General features: G+C 37.1%; 1 long non-coding RNA gene across 1 annotated transcript; it reads left to right on the forward strand.

The window, feature by feature from the left end:
• Positions 1–6,992: 6,992 nt before the first annotated feature.
• On the forward strand, positions 6,993–11,682 carry LOC122000156. Its single transcript, XR_006116984.1, has 3 exons — positions 6,993–7,679; positions 7,922–7,979; positions 11,630–11,682. It is a non-coding gene; the product is annotated as an uncharacterized LOC122000156 (long non-coding RNA).
• Positions 11,683–11,896: the final 214 nt, after the last annotated feature.

Raw genomic sequence — 11,896 nt, forward strand, 5'->3', positions numbered from 1 at the left:
TTTAACTTCTGAAAAGCAACTTGGATTAATAATGTTAAACATCGTTTGCAATCCAAGTTTAACTTCAGTAGAGCACATGGGTAGCTAGGTTAAGTTCTGTGCTTGTACAAATTTTTGTACAGGGGAACAGATTGGAATCCAGGTGTAGCAACCAACACCCAGCTCCAAGGTTCCTTCAATCTCATGAAAGGCGTCTCCAACCCTGTTCATCCGAACTTCTTTTTGTGCTTTTCACTTCCAGCAAGGCATATTAGTCTAAATATAAGATATACCCTACAAAATAAGTTAGCATAATAAAATATGATTAATAAAGTGTTTGACAATCTCCGGACTGTCCCATTTTAACTTTTAGATTTCTCAAAAATCCTATGTCAAATCGACGCATACTGTTCCCTCAACGGGGAATACGTCCTTGTTATGGACCACAAGTGTAATATACCAAAAATATAACTAAGGATTAAAATAATTAAACTTTGATATAATTAAATTATTTTAAGAGAAATAAATACATTTTAGTGAATAATATATCAAGAAATAAGTTTATATGAATTTATGGAATTTACTAAAATTTTTCTATATTTTAAGGGAACTATTTTAGGTTTTAACAGGTATAAATGGGTAAGAGAAAAGCCTATTTAGAAATACCCTATCCCCCCCCCCCCCCCTCCACTTCCGGCTTCCGGTGAACTCGAGTGCGACTTCAACTAGATCGAGGAGGAGCTCCGCTAGATGATGGTCGAGGTCGACTCCAACGGGAACAATTTCATCTCCCTGGAGGAGTTCGTGGAGATCTGAGCACACGATTTCATCTTCCTCGTGCTCGTAGCACCATTGTGCTCCCAACCCGACGTCAATCGACGAGAGACGTCTATGTCTATCCTTCACCAGACACACGGCGGCTTTGTCCTGTCGCGAGAATGACTAGCGATGCTCCCCCGTCGACGCGAGAAAGCCAATAGTAGTGTTGCTCCTCCATCATTTCCCAGTAGATACTAGTGCCTCTGCCACTGCTACGGCTAGAAGTTGCGACCGATCACAACCTCCAATGCTGCAACTTCTCAAGCACGCTCACACATCCTACTATTGTCGTCGACCGGCTCAACCTCGGTGTCCTGAGCCCAGTACCCCTCTTGGTGATGACGTGTAGCCGCCTTCCCTATCCCTCTACCAACCGCTGCAAGTAGAAGAAGGCAAAGTTAGGTAACCATTTATTGCTTGATTTGCATAATGATAAACTAGATAATTAATTAGGTTGATTTAAATGACTGATTAATTGAGATTAATGGATGGAGTAGATGTTTAATAATTAATTAATTTATTGAGGTTACTTAATTAAATTATAATTTAATTGATAGAGGGATTAGTAGATTAACATAGAAATTAATCAATAATTTGATAACCAGGATTATTATTTTACTTAGATTAGCTTCGTTCCTGACAGTTGAAGGAGTCGAACTCGAGTCAAACTCTTTGACTAGAAGACAGTTAGCATGTTATACAGTTAAGGTGGGTATATCCTGCTTATCTTCTTGAGAGCTTTGATTATAGTGCATAATTGTTTACTCGCTGTTTTGATAAGATCGCAGTTACTCGTTAGCTAAAGTCTATTCTATGTCACTTCTGAGTTTGATAAATTATTGTTTGTCCTTATATGTGTGACCTATTGTTGATAGCTATACAGTTGTGTTTGATATTCATGATTGTATTCATAGATATGCATGATATTACCATAACATAGTGTAGGACGTTGGATATTCTGCTAGATCGCTTGGTAGCTTATTTGAGTTTTTATTTATTGTTAGGATGATCATACTATAGTGTATTTATTGTTGCTAAGCATTTATACTGTAGTGTAGGATATTGAGTATCCTAATAGACCGTTTTTGTTATTTAGGTCTATAGCTTATATTTGAGAATTTATAGTATGGTATGGTTATATACTTAGGCTCGTGCCTAAAGGCCAATGATATTATAAGTAGTATAGTTGTATATTGGTGTGAGGGTATATATGTTAGTGAGATTATATTGACCTAGACTTGATGGAAATCACTCCCTAGCAGAGGGGTAGCGTACTCCATTAAGTTTTTCCCTTCGGATCAACCCCTAGGATTACTTGATCTTGACCCCATTGTTTATTATATATGTAATTATACCATGGAATTAGTTGAGACATTAATACTAGATGACTAGTATTCTCTTGATGAGATTGGGTGAATAGTATTTTGGGGAATTGATTATTTATTTTTTGCCTATATATTAGTTGAATTATATCATAGTATAGGATGCTAACTATCCTAGTAGACCCTTACTTGTTATATAGACTCATGCCTAACATTAGTAGAATTATACTATAGTGTAGGATTTCAAGGATCCTACTAGACCCCTTGGTTGTCATATTTTATCGACCATTATCTCCCATTTATGATTGAAAGAGTTATCAGCAACTGTTGGTATATCCTATTGACCATTGTCTCTCATTCGTGGTTAAGAGAGTCATCAATGATCATTAGGATATCCTATCTCCCATACGTGGGTGAGAGAGAGTCGTTAGTGACCATTGGTATATACTCCGTCTGCCCATTGGACCATCCTTGGTAGAACGTTCTCCTGCATACAATGACTAGTTATTTATCCTGTCCGCCCATGATACCATTAATGGTAGAGTGTTCTCCCATGGACAGTGACTAATCATTTACCCTGACTACCCACGGGACCATCCGTGGTAGAGTGTTCTCCTGCAGTCATGTGATTGTTCATGAAGGTTTGGAGGTACTATATGTACTACTGATTTGTTAGTTATACTCGGTTGAGCAGGTTAGTGAAGTGTCATATTATTGATTATACTTTGGTTAGCTAGTGATTATGTTGGGAGGCCTACGTTGGTTAGTAAGTGTTTTACCTGCGACTACATCCTTTGATCTCCTATCAGTATATTATTCATGCACTATTTTTTTTTCTACCCAATGAGTGGTTGTACTCACTACCCTTTGCTTTTCCCTTGGTTTTCAGGTCAGTAGATAGAGGAGGTGTTGTGTCAGCCAGAGGTCTTAGCTGCCAATCCCACTCGAGTTGGATTTATGTTGAGTTGCTTCATTTTATTATTTCTGTTGCTTATAGTTATTGTTCCTTCTATTCTAGGATTTTTTATTGTTCACATGTATATGCATACATACTGCCATTATCATTTGTGACTTGGTGTTGTTATATTATATTGGTATTTTTATATTAGCTTGAATTGGTTCGATATCGTATTTCCTATATTATCACTAGGGGGTACCATCCGTTTTGGTAAACAAGTATACCCTCGGGGTGTGACAATTTTATTGGTATCAGAGCTAGGTTTGAGTTCAAATGCTGGGTTTTGTGTTTTTGGGATTTCAATCTCATTTAGATTTATAATTTTTTATGTTTAGGACAAGGCAAGCCAAAGGATATCTCTGAGCTATAGGAAGTAAGGTATACCTCTGATGATTATCTTATCTTTTATGTTCACTATCTTGTTAGGTTATGGTTAGATACTCTCCAATTTAGTTGGATTATGTATCTATTTCTATATCTGTCTCGTAGGTATTCATTGACTTGGCGCTTAGTCAATCAACCCTATTTGTAATTGTGGTCGAGGTCGACCGTGGAAGAAACTAGTGATTCATTGAGGACTCGACCTTGATGAAGAGAATGTTGTTTCTCTGGTAGCGCTAACTAATACCAAGTCAAAAAGCAGGGGGCAAATCTATTAACAACCTAGTGGAGATCAAGCAACATAGTCTCAGGTCATCCCTTGTTATTACCGGTTTGGTAAAGGACAAAGAATATATACCCATACTCATAGTTAGTAGAGGATCGATGCATCCTAATCATGGGGACTTTGACCATGAATCACTTATACTTAGTTAGCTAACCTAGAAAGTACCTCTAGGATGTGATCTGCACCGATACGGGAAAAGTGTAGAGATAGCTTCTTAACACTTATAAGATACATCAGGATATGTTACTGGACCTAATGCGAAGAAGGATATAGACCATATATCATTGTTAGCTTGGTCACTAAAGGGTCGATTTACTCCATTTCATAGAGTTTCTGACCTTAGGTAGGTTGTGCCTGGTTAGATAGCTTGGAGGGTACATTTGAGTATATAATTTTTACAAATGCAGACAAGGTTGAATTAATTACATACCATCTACGGAATCAGGTCGTACTTGATGGAAAATGCAGAAGATGATATTTGGGGAACAATGCATCACTTGGTTTTATTTCGGGATGCCTTGTAGAGACAGTACCTTCCCGCTCCATAGTGTAATGGATTGCAAGGCGATGGTTAGTCAACTCGCCTAACACTTTTCTATAGGAGATTTTGACTCATGGATCGGTCATATATAGTTGATAATCTCGATGGTACATTGGAACTTACAACCCGTAATGATACAGAGGATGTAGTGTTAGCTATGAGATCTTACCATAGTTGAGTGGAAATTTACTATGATAGTCTTCGAGTGGTAGAGCATTGATTGACAGTTATTTCGATCGACCATCTAGTGTTAGTGATCCTTTGTAGTGTGATGGATTACAAGATAATGGTTAGTTGATCCAACTAACATTATCTCCATCAACTAGTTCAAGACCTTGAGCACATGATAATTTACCCAAGGTTTTGAAGTCTATATTAGATCAGATTAGTTGACACTTTGCTGTCACATGTTGGAGGATATTTTTAGATAAGATTAGTAGAGTTTCTACACTCATATCATATGGATTAGCTATATCTTTACCACCTAGAGAGGGATGATCATCAATCAGGAAGTTTAGAGATGTCCCTTGGACTTTAGTAGTTATACACTTGTGGGTGGATGACTTTATTTTGCTCTATCATTGTTCAGGAAGCAATCAAGTTTGATTGATATTAGGGATGATTTGAGACATTGATGGATATTATGAGATAAGATTTGGTGATATGTCAATTTCTAATGGTCTATTAGTGGATATGGACTTAATGGTTGATCATTAAGTATTTGTCATTGATTGTAGCGTAAAGAGTGGCATGGGGTGATATCTATAGATTTGATAATTTATAGATGGTAATCAGATTATAAACCAATTACCAGTGATATTATAGTTGGGTTTGCCTGGGTGCGAATCTGATGAACTTTGGACTAAATATCCTCAGTATATGCTTATGTTGTTTACTCTAGTTGATTGGGTGGTTAACTCTATGTACTGTGTTGGATTAAGGGAAAAAGAAGGATGCAAGGTTGAAATGGTCTAGCAAGTCCAGACGACTTAATACAAAGACCATGAGGAATAAATATCCCTAGTGATAATAGAGGATTTATTCTTTCTAGTGTCGCTCGTTGGGGAGCCTCGATCTTCTTGTTGAGAAGAAGGATGAATTGTTGATAATGTCTAGCAAGTTGAGACAACTTAATATAAAGACCATCTAGATGCTTTGTTTGATCAACTCAAGACACATAGGTGTACTCTAAGATCACATTAAGATTTAGCCGACATCAGCGTAGAGTAAAAGTTGCAGACGTATAGAAGATGATGTTCCGCATATGGTACAAACATTACGAGTTTTGGTGATGTCATTTGGGCTTACCAATTCTCCAGCCAATTGCGTGGATTTGACCAACCTGGTGTCCTTGGAGTATTCGGATCAATTTGTTATCATTCATAAAGGACTTCTCGGGGACTTCTCGGATATGGGGTTCTGGCAAAGACATTTTCATGTATCCTTAAAATGGTAGAAATCTATTACTAGTTGGGAAGTTAGATCACTTATGGGTGCCTAGGGTTGTTTAGTCACCTTTTTGTAGCACATAACAAAGAAGCCCGAGTTGGTAAACAACACCTCATTTTCTGAAATGATGAATGGTATTCAGGACTATCGATAGGTTTTCACGCGATAAAGAAGAGACTCCATTTTCGAGGAAGATTGCGTATTCTCGAGACACATTCGATTATAGAAGATCTACATCGATAAACACATCGATTATGATTTATGGGTCACTGGGGGATACTCTTATGTGACCTAAAGTGCCCCTACTAGTGGAATGGTAGTAAGAAAGATATTGTGGGCTTTGGAGCCTGATGCTTTGCGTGTCAACAAATGAAGATAGAACATCAGACTGGTGTAGTAGAGCGGTAGTGGACCCCTAACCCATTGATAGCACTAGAGATCAGTAGACTTATTTAGGATGAGTTTGGTACGTTAGGGTACATGATTCGATTTGGGTGATCGTTGACTGATTAACCAAGTTTGACCAATTTCAATTAACCCTCCAAATAGACTCTTTGGATTACTTGGTGGAGTTTCCAATGAATTATGTGTACAAACTTTATTTTTGTGAATAATTTCATATGAACAACGAACGGAGCACACCATTCACTAACCAGAGGACTTACTTCAAGCATGCAATATGGATATCGAAGATAGCTAGAAGATTAGTTATACCTAGTGGCTTTTACCCACAATAATTAGCTAGATAGTAATGTGGGTGTAGCTACAGCAGGTGGGCTCATAATCCGCAGAGTAGTGATTCTCCACCTTGGAATAGATTATCAAATAGTTATAAGGAATCCTTATTCTCTAATAGTGAGGGTCTCCCATGCCATTAGAATGGATGAGTATAGGGTGTAATACATAGTTGTTACCCTTAGAAGAAGATATCGGTTCAAGTAGTAAATTTGGGGAGCAAATTTTTATTAGTAAGAGAGAATATAATATACCAAAAATATAGCTAAGGATTTAAAATAATCAAAGGTTGATATAATTAAATTATTTTAAGAGAAATAAATATATTTTAGTGAATAATATATCAGGAAATAAGTTTATATAAATTTATGGAATTTACTGAAATTTTTCTGGATTTTAAAGGAATATTTTAGATTTTAAGGAGTATAAATGGGTAAAAGAAAAACCTATTTAAAAATACCTAATTAAAGTGAGAGTTGATAAGATATATAAGCTTAGGGTTGTTTATCAAAACCTAAGTTCATTAATTTTAAAAAAAAACCCAAGCCTTCATTCTCTTCCTCGTGCTTGCAGCGCCGCCGTGCTCCTGACCCGATGACAACCGCTGCTCGCGGACAACCGACGCCTCCCCTCCACCTCTTCCTCTTCCTCCTCCTCCTCCGCTTCCAGTGACCTCGAGCGCGTCTTCAACAAGATCAACTCACGATGACAAGATCCGAGGAGGAGTTCCGCCGGATGATGGTAGAGGCCGATTCTGACGAGGACGGTTTCATCTCCCTGGAGGAGTTCGCGGAGATCAACGCTCAGACGCACGATTTCATCTTCCTCGTGCTCACGGCCCCATCGTGCTCCCGACCCGGCGTCGATCAATGAGAGACGTCCGCATCTCTCCTTCACCAGACGCACTACGACATTGTTCCATCGTGAGAATGACCGGCGATGCTCCCCCGTCGACGCGACAAAGCCAACGCCAGTGATGCCCCTCCGTCGTTTCCCAGCAAATACTAGCACCTCCGCCACTGTTGCGGTTGGAAGTTGCGACCAATCACAACCTCCGATTCTGCAACTTCTTGAGCGCACTCGCACATCCTACTATTGCTGTCGACCGGCTCAACCTCACCATCCCGAGCCCAGCACCCCTATAGGCGATGACGTGTAGCCACCTTCACTTTCCCTCTACCAGCCGCTGCAAGTAGAAGGGAAAGTTAGGTAACCATTTATTGCTTGATTAGTATAATGATAAACTAGATAGTGAATTATGTTGATTTAAATGACTGATTGATTGAGATTGATGGATGGAGTAGATGTTTAATAATTAATAATTGATTAATTGAGGTTACTTGATTAAATTATAATTTAATTGATGGAGGGATTAATAGATTAACAAAATAATAATTTGATAACCAAGATTATTGTTTTACTTATATTGGCTTCGTTCTTGACACTTGAAGGATTTGAGCTCGAGGCAGACTCTTTGACTAGAAGACAGTTAGACGTTATACGGTTGAGGTGATTAGATCCTTCTTATCTTCTTGAAAGCTTTAATTATAGTGCATGATTGTTTATAACCCTATTCTGATAAGATCGCAGTTACTCGTTACCTTAAGTCTATCCAATGTCACTCCTGAGTTTGATATCTTATTGTTTATCCTTATATGCGTGATCTATTATTGATAGCCATGCAGTTGTATTTGATATTTATGATTGTGTTCATAGATATGCATGATATTACCATATCATAGTGTAGGACTGTAACACCCACGAATTTCTTAAGCTAAATATGTGAAGATTTTCTCTTAGAATAAAGGAAGATAAGATGGAACCAAAAATATATATAAAAAAAAGAGAGTTGGTCAATGATTGAACCTTGAACCTTCTTAAGCTAAGGATTATGGAATTACCACTAGACCATCATGAGTTATTGTTGAATAGAGAATGGGAATTGTAGATAAAGATAAAACCATGATTAAGAGAAGGAAGCAAGAAAACATCAAGTAGCTTTATTCCTCTTTCTCTTGATTAAGAAGCAAGATAAATTGTCTTTTCCTTTCTCACTCTTTTCCATTTTCGTGGAGATTTAAGTGGGAATGAGAGGAGAGGAAGTAAGGGGATGAATGAAGACATTTTCTTCATCATTAAGAGGATAAAGGATGAGTTAAGAAGAGGGGAAAGCAAAGTTCCTTTTTGCTTCTTACTCCCACCTAGCATAAGAGGAAAAACAAAGAAGGGATTTCATTTTTTCTTCCCTTCCCTCACCATTGCCGTGACCTAGAGTATCCCCTCTCCTTTTTTTTCCGAAAATCCAACTAGGTTTTCTCCCTAAGAAAACCAAACAACAAGAAGGAATCCTCAAGATCTACCTCTCACAAGCAAGAGAAGCAAAAGGAGCACTAGGAGGAGAAACTCTCTTCTTTCTCTTCACAAGGGGTATCTTCTTTTAGGGAAAAGACCAAACAAAAGGAGGTGAGTATCCCCTCACCTGTGGTACAAGTTGTTATATGATTTTGTTCATGTTTAGATGGATCAACAACCTAAAGTTTCCTTTAGAAATTTCGGCCATGACATTTGTAAGGTTTATGGAAGTTCAAAACCAAAACCAACATGTTTAAGTTTTTTTTTCTCATGATATACTATGAATATGACCTTGATATTTCATGCTTGTATGTGGCTTGGAGTTAGGTAATACCCTACCTTAGGGTTCGGACATGAAAAGATTTAAAACCCTAAGGGAAGCTAAATTTAAAAACTAATATGTCTATGATCTCTTCTATGATGTTATATGAATATTGTCTTGATGTTTTCTACTTGTATGTTGCTTAGATCTAGTAGGACCCTACCATAAGATTTCGGCCATGAAGGGATTATTATACCTTAAGGAGGCTCAACCTCAAATCTAGCTTGCTTATGTTTTACCTTATGAAAAGATATGAAAATAACATAAAGCGCTTGAGATTCATGTTGATTAGGGTTAGGTTTTCACATGATAAACTTTCGGCCAACATGAAATGTAAGGCTTAAGCAAACCTAAATTCAACCCTAACATGTTTATGTTTCTCTCCATGATACGCTATGAAATTCATGAGGTACTCACATAGTTGTAAATTCTAGAAGATGTATCAAGTATGAAGTTTCCCATAATATGTTATGAATGTTCTCTTGATGTTTTATACTTGTATGTTGCTTAGAACTAGTAGGACCCTACCACAAGGTTTCGGCCATGAAGGGATTAAATACCTTAAGGAGGCTCAACCTCAAATCTAGCTTGCTTATGTTTTACCTTATGAAAAGATATGAAGATAACATAATGCACTTGAGATTTCATGTTGCTTAGGGTTATGTTTTCACATGATGAACATTCGGCCAACATGAAATGTAGGGCTTAGGCAAGCCTAAATTCAACCCTAACATGTTTATGTTCCTCTCCAGGATATGCTATGAAATTTGTAGGGTACTCACATGCTTAGAACCTATGTTTTGTGGCATTCGGCCACCTATATTTTGTGGACTTAGAAAGCTTGAAACTTTAACCTAATATGCTCATGTGATTGCCTATGATAAATGCATGGAAATTGATTAGGGTTCACATGTTTACATGCTATTTGTAACCAAGTTTGGACCTTGTATGTTTCGGCCAAGGTGGGTTTAAAAACCTAGAAAGCATAGAACCTAAATCAAATATGCTTATGGTGTTCCTTATGTTAAATGTTATAGAAATGAATGTGGGTTCATATGCTTGTATGATTTCATGAAACCTAAATGAGCCTATGCATGTTTCGGCCACCCTTAGTGGGTTGAGAATTTAGACTAAGTTATGACTCAATATGTACTTTCCTTGCCATGATATGAATTAGGAGAAGTTAACTTGTGATCCATGCATGATTATGTTTTCTTTTCCTTCCATGATATATTGTATTGCTCGTTTAAGTATGCTTATGAACCATGCATGAGAATGATACCTAAAATGGCTATGTGCCCAAATATGATGGCTATGTGCCCAAGACAAGTATGATGACTATGTGCCCAAGTATGCATGGCTATGTGCCCATTTATGCATACCTTATAAACGACATGAATGACATGAAATGCTATGAATGACATGAATGTGATATGCTATGAATGACATGAACATGATATGCTATGAATGACATGAATGTGATATGCTATGAATGACATGAACATGATATGCTATGAATGACATGAACATGATAGGCTATAAATGACATGAATAAGATATGCTATATGTTATGACATGATAGAGATATGATATGACATGTATTTTACTTTGAATGACTTGTACCAAAAGGGTGGGCTCCTTATGCGCCCCTAGGTCGAATTACGGGCCTAGTAAAGGGTGGGCTCCTTACGTGCCCTTAGGCTGAGCTACGGGCCTAGTTTCCTAGTAGGTTCAAGACTAGCTACCTTGGGTCTACTTAGGATGCGCGCATTATGTATGTATGTGGTACTAAGCCGGGCCCCTTTCATGTTGAGATTATTTTTAAGTACTATATGATATTGTTTTAAGACATCTCACACATGACATAAACCATGTTTTGAAAGGCATATTGCACATGACATCACTCATGGTTTAAAGGACATCTTGCATCCATGCCTACGATATGATGTGAAACAATGCTTACAGATATGCTATGATATGATGCCTTGATGTTATGAAAAGAAATGTCATGATGATTTCACTTATGCTCTGATGTACCTCTATGCTATGATATGATGATTTATTAGATTATAATATGATATATACCATGATATGAGGATTTCTTATATTATGATATATTTATACCATGATATGAGTATTTCTTATGCTATGATATGATCTATACCATAATATGATGATTTCTTATGCTATGATATGATCTCTACCATGATGTGATGATTACTTAAGCTATGATATGATTTATGCTATGATATGATATTACTTATACCATGATAAGATTTATGCCATAATATGTTGTTTACTTTACGTTATGATATTATTGAGATTCATGCCATGATATGATATGTTTCTAATTATACGGTGATATGAGCGTCATTTATTCTAGAATGTATGATATGATGATGTTGCATGATATGCCGGTTTTTGTGAGTAGGAAAGGATCTCACTAAACCTTGAGTGCTTACAGATACTTTTCCTTGTACCACAGATAAAGGTAAAGAATGGATAAACTAGAGGAGCAGCAGGAAGGGGCAAGAGATGTGTGATGGTGACTTGGCTAAAGAAATAAAATGACCTACTTAAGTGAACTTATGAATAATATGTTGATGTCTTTCATGATTCCGTATGCATGTGTTAGAAATGAAGAATATGACAATTTAAGTTGAACTATGCTATTTCATGCTCATATGCTTAGTATGATTTTATAAAAATATATATATGCTTCCGCTGTATGTATGTTTATGTACGTTAAGTC

The sequence above is a fragment of the Zingiber officinale genome, chromosome 7A (genome assembly GCF_018446385.1).
Source record: "Zingiber officinale cultivar Zhangliang chromosome 7A, Zo_v1.1, whole genome shotgun sequence".
Lineage (NCBI taxonomy): Eukaryota > Viridiplantae > Streptophyta > Magnoliopsida > Zingiberales > Zingiberaceae > Zingiber > Zingiber officinale.